Raw genomic sequence first — 6576 nt, forward strand, 5'->3', positions numbered from 1 at the left:
GCCCCATTTGAACCTGATGCTCAGCTTTACATGATACCTGAACTTGGAAGGCTTGACTGACTTGCTGGTTTTTGGCTGTAAGCAGGTACATGTATAATTTGCTCTTGGAGCTTAAGGCCATGTTTCTCAATTTAACCATATTCTTTATGGTTTAATAATTGGCAAACTCATAATAATTTCTGAAATTAGTGAAGCTGTCACCCTACACTAAATTTGTTGCCCTGGCTATAGCCTAGTTTCCATATGATCTACAACGGTCTGCGACGATCGGGAGCTGTCTGCGTCGGTCTTATCGCAGACGCTCGTAATCACCGCAGGTAAATGTTTCCATTTAAATCTGAAGCGATCGCAGGCAAACGTACCACTACTCCTCTGAGAATCGAGGAGAAAAGGTGCGCACTTACTTCAAGTCTGATTGGATGTATTTCAAGGCAAACAATAGTGTGTCGCCGGTAGGACACGGATCATCTCAGAAGTAACACACGTTTCCATTAAAAATTGTCTTAGTCGGAAGCGTCGTAATACATGTAATCGGGAAACTAGAACTAGATTCAACTTTCCCGATCATCCAGACCATGTGCTGCCGGGGACAAATGTTTCCATATGTCTGCGACGTGCAGTGTTACAGTCCTATCGGCGATCGTGTCCCAAACTGATTGCAGACCGTTGCAGATCATATGGAAACCAGGCTTATGACGTACAGAAATTTTGTTCTTGAAATTGACTTTTTTCATGAATAAAACATTTAAGTGCACATACACTGTATTAGATCAGTCTTAAAAGAGAAGACCTTCAATGACTTTTAATTACAGAAAATTAACACTAATTTCCCGATTTAATGTTCGCTCAAGAACAGTCAACAGTTTAAACGGAACTACGGTATGAAAATCGAAATACAGTGCTGATTCGTCGCAGTCAACAATCATTCCCTAGTCAGCCCAAGTTTGATTTTTGATTTCAGCCCAGGTATCGATGTCTTGTTGTCTCCGTAAAAACATGTGCTTAGATCGGCATTGGCGCATGGGGTAGCTCTGTGCAGTTACCATATGCTGATGAGGCAAAATTTTGACTTAAATTAATATGGTCTAAGCTCTCGTAAGCGACCATCTAGGCTTGACATTTTGGATGGACGTCGCTTACGGGAGGTTCGGCCGTAGTACGATCTTCGCTACGTTCATGTTTACGCGACTCATACAACTTATTCCAAAATGGTCGCCATTTTAGTATTCTATTGTTTCCTTGCAAATTGGCCCTTTTTGCCTCGCTTTCAAACGTAAAATTGAAAAGAATATTTAACCTTGAACGAGGCCAAAAGGGCCAATTTACAATCAAACAAAAGAAAAGTAAAATGGTGACCGTTTTGGAATATGGTGCACATCATGCAAGATGTCGGTCTACGTCGTACGCAAAAGTATACATACATGTGTTGCTGTTAACTTTTTACGGCACGGGTTTTAGAGCGACTCATACTCACATTGTCTCGTTTGTTTTGGTATGCGCTCCTGTGTGTTCATGTTTATGAAAACGGCTCATCCACAGATTGGACCGCATAAAAATGAGCGACATACATACTGCCACTAAAACATGCAATAGTCGAATCAACGCGGGTCGTACGGATCGTTCGATTGGTGGGGAAAGCTGCTGTGCGACTGTATTATCTAATGAGATGCATTTTTTGGGTCGACAAATCGTATCTTCGGTTCTTAGTGAGTACTGGACATGCATAGGCAAGAGCTGACTAATTGGCGTCCGAAGTCATAAGAAAAATCAAACAAAAGTCAATTTTTCCCGCGCTAACAATAAACGCATTTTGAATTAAAAATCTGGGGGCTTATGCAAACTCTAGAATACCAGGGGCACCCAACGAATCTGTTCCTCACATTATCTGTTCCCCAGAGGAATCTTGCTGGCTGGCAAAAATACAGGTGTTTTGATGAGCTGGCTGGGAAATTTATTATTGATAGAGGTTTTGCCTGGGAGTTACTGACTTTTTCTATCATGTCAACCCGAGCTGGCTGTAGAAACTCTGAAGACTGAGGACGACTAAAACAAGAAAAAAAAAAAGAAGGACCCCTTCCCTCTCCCAGAGAGTAGTCACAAACATACGACGGCAGGTCAGAGTGATTGCGCTTGCGGAAAAAACCTGTTTTGTCCCGGTTTTGTCGCCTTTGTTCGGTCGTTTTGGATCGAGGGATTTGAAAGCGCGCGGAATTCCTGGCTGGGAAATAAATTTGATCAGCTGGCTGGGAAACCAACCAATTTTATCTAGCTGGCTGGGAAATTTCTTGTGTGTCTTGCTGGGAAAAAGGAACAGATAATGTTTTCCCAGCAACACTGAAAAACACCTGGAAATGCCTTAATAACATTTATTTTCATTAACTGGGGTATAATAATACATTTTACAACAAATTGGTCGTTGGGTGCCCCTGGAATACCTGGCCACCTATTTGAACACGAATAGCGTCAATAGGCTTTAATTCATGATAGCTGCCATGTTGAATTTGCTTTTGTCATGCAAATTTACTACACACTTCTGAGGGGGCAAACAACACAAGTTCGACAGGTTCTAACGAATATCGTAGCCACACAGATGATTTGTTTCACGTTCATTGAACGTTTATCACCTAAGTAGTAAAACAGAATAACTACACAAGTTACTTCGTTGTTTTTTAGCAAAAAAAGAGCAGATAACGAAGTAGAAAGTCAAAATGTCGGAGGCAATCAAAAGATATAAAATTATTATTAAAGATATTTAATTCTAAATTCTAAAATGTACTTTTAGCAATGTTAATTCAATATTTCGACGAGCCGATTTTCCGCAATTTGCCTTATTCCAACGTTTGCCCCCCAGCATAACACATGGTGGATATTTTGCATGTCAATTTGAAAACTAACATGGCGGCTATCGTGAATAAGGGCTATTGTCACAGTGATGTGCCTCGTTGATGTCATCATTAGGAAAAGTCACTTCATTCTATCTGTAAGTAAAGCTGTTGTTTACTGAATCTCAGCTTGAGTGTTCTAAAATTTTTCTCTCGCTAAGGTGAGAACAAAAGAGTCTGACTCGTACTGTATCTCAAGATGCGACAAACCCAAAGTTTTAACAGCTTTCAACCGATAACTCTAGCTGCTAGGCGTGATTATTGATGAATAGGAAAATGGGAAATTAAGGAAGCATTCATGAAGCAACCCGTTCATTGAAAGGTGATTTTGATTTTAGTCAATTGAGACATCAAATGCCTAAAAATACCATAAAATTAGTGAACAAAAGGTCCCCTACAGGTACAAGACGTCATTTAACGATTGACCTTTGTTTGTATCCAAAGCTTTCATTTCATTTGCATCAGTAATCATTGCATTTTGTAACATTGCAAGAAAAAAAAAAGGCACGCATTGCATACGTGTGGTAGTGTGGTAACACAGCGGTTTATTCCATAACTGTCAACTGGGCTGCGTTTGTTTTTCCAGGAGATTCAAGTTGTCTTTGCGTTATATGTAACCCTAATAGTACAAGATGTTGTTTTGGTTTGCCATGGTAGATGTCTTAGGTAAATAACCCCCTGAAAAGACATGCATGCATGTCGAATACAAAAACGAGCTATGCATATCATTTACCCAGACCTTTCATACGCTGATGCAATTGTTAAGGCTGATCTTCCTTCCCTAGTAAATCGAAGGGATACTTTATGCAGTAAACTTTTTGATAGCATTGTAAATAATAACTCTCATAAGTTAAAGAACTTACTACCACCGAAGGCCAACTCCTATAGTAGTAGGTTGAGAAAGAAAAGGTGTTTTCAGTTACCAAACCTTAAGACCAATCGTACCAGAAATTCTTTCATTTTTAGCTATGCTGATAGATACTATACTGAATTATCTTGCCGAAAGGAAGAGGCTTAATCTATCCTTGTATTGTGAATGAATGAATGGTTTATTAGCTTTATGCATATTTTTATATTTAGATTATTGTATATTAGTTTATTATCTTATGTTTTATATTGTACACGTAATTCAGTCTCACGACTGCGAGTTGTTCTTTTAATAAATGATTTATCTTATGCATATCATGTCTTCTCGGGATTTCTCGATTCCCTTTTATTTTCTTCTATCTTTCTGAGTTGAGTATTTACTATTAACCACATATACATGTGGTTAATACTAAATACTAAACTCAGAAAGATAAAAGAAAATTAAGGGGAATCGAGAAACATTGACTTTGAGACTGACATGTTGATCATTTTCAAGTTCCCTTACAATTTCTTTTTCACCACAAGTTTAAGCGCGTACTCGGAAACGTTCACTGAAGTTAAGCACTATCCAGCGGGGTAAGTATCTGTATGGAAGACCTTAAAATACACGACTTGCTGTCAGAAACATAGGACCGAAAATTCTAAATTTAACGCTCAGAAATGCTAACAAGGTAAAGTAAAGATTATGTTATCCTGCTTTATGCAAAACAAATATTGATGCAAAAGAAAATAAATATTGATACACAGTTTTTAGGAAGAGCAGAAGGAAGTTTTCAGAAGTGTCGATCGAGAATAAAACATTTTGCCATCAGCAACAAAATTTGCGACATGAAAACAACATAAATTTTGAACCGCGAATATAAAAAGTTACCACCAGCGAAAAACATTTTGGGAGATTCTTGCCACGTTCAAATTTTCTGTTGTACTTTTGGCTGCACAAGTAAATCGCAAAATCGAAAGTAGCATCGAATCCAGCGGCGGCCGTGATCAAGTTACCTTGCGTGTTTATTAACAACTCGCGAAACAAAGGATACATCGGTCTCAAAATGATGGCAAGATACCGGGTTTGTTTTTGTTAGTTTGGTTTTTTCTTTCTTTCAAGTGTTTGACAAGAAATGTGCGAATTCAACACAAAGATCACAATCGCCCAACTCTTGAGGTTGACCATTGTTTCTGCAAAGTCAAAAATTCACTCTCCTAGGTTATGGTAATTCCATCGTTTTGGGAATAGCAGCTGCTTCATTATTCATCAGCGTCACACTTTTATTACACCCTTCGTACAACCCAGTGGCATGTGTGTAGTGCACAACAGTGCACTATCCCAAAAAGTAAAAAACACTACCGGCCGGCCAAGCTCGGTATGTGCCTGTTCGACGCTGCATGTTGATCATTTCCGAGTTCACTTCAACTTATTTTTCGCAGCAAGTTATGTTTTCTAGTTCCACTCTTCTTGTGAATAAAGTACAGTAATGGCACACTTCGAAAAATGCCATAATACTTTGTTTGACCCAACAAAATTTTGCATAAGCATTGTTTTTATTTTCTCTTGGGACTTATAATGGTCCCAATGGAAACTGGAAACAATGCTTAAGCAATAATTTGGAAGGGAAAAAAGAGTGTTATGGTATTTCCCGAAGTGGCCTATATACATGAGAAAGACTTGTGAATCACCAAATGTAGCTTGACAGTGCACAAGCCGCCTAAGCTTGGTATGCGACTGTTCGGACTTTTCGTTGATCATACGCAACAGACGATTTATAGACTTTGAATGGGAATATTAACCTTTAGCTTATAAATGCTAAAGTAAGCTGTAATTTTTGAAATAAACTTTACTTACCTATACGTACGGTTGTCCTCGTCTTTTCTGTGCAATTGGAGCACAAATTATGTCCGTTTTAGACGGGTTTATGGCTTACGAATTCTTACGATGGCGTTGGTTGTCGCTTTCACTGAAGTTAATCCCTGTGAGGCGCGGTTTGTATCTGGATGTGAGACCATCAAGATAAACGACATGTTATTGCCTTTTGTAGACGCCAATGCTGCTTGATGCCTTTTATTCAATAGGGATACCCATCCTCAACGAAATCCTGACCATTAATCACTTTAGGTGACATAAGATTTTTCAGTTAAACTACATATCCTACAAGATCCAGACCATGTGTGAATGTCGCGAGCCTGAAATGGCCTGGCTTTGGATAAATACCCTCCTGAGATCGCGGCCCCGTGTTTCAGTCAGACCAAGATGGGTTCGAAAAGCTGAAACGGTCTGGGTTCGGATCGATACCTGTCATAAAACCAGCGGGACTGAAAAACGAATTTGAAATCGATAGCAAGCGTTCTCCAACTACGTCGAACGCTATTATTATTATTTTATCCGTGTCCTCTACGACAACGGTCTCGAGGGTTCAAATTCAGCTCAAGGATTATTTTTTTCACTGCGCGATGCTCTACTATCATCATTCAGGTGATCAAAAATCTTAAAATGCTAGCGCTCCTTTCCGACATTCAGATAAATCTTTCATATGTTTGTTCTTGATGTGAGGGATTCTGAGAGTCGTCGTTAAAAGTTGCTATCGCAAAAGTGCCCCCTTATAACAGAGCATATCATAGCCTTTTGGAGCCGTTTTCTTTCCAAGATCTCTCCCTTCTACTTGCATTGGGATTAGCCGAGACACGGGAACAGAATTGAATTGCCTTAAGTTTACAGCGGTAGAATACGATATGGTCTTGATCGTGGCCCACGCAGAGTCTTCAACATCCACAGACAAAGAAATTAATCATGGTGACCTTATGCAAACTAAATAGGGGCAAAAAACAACAACAAAAA

This window comes from Montipora foliosa, chromosome 1 (assembly GCF_036669935.1).
Source record: "Montipora foliosa isolate CH-2021 chromosome 1, ASM3666993v2, whole genome shotgun sequence".
Taxonomy (NCBI): domain Eukaryota; kingdom Metazoa; phylum Cnidaria; class Anthozoa; order Scleractinia; family Acroporidae; genus Montipora; species Montipora foliosa.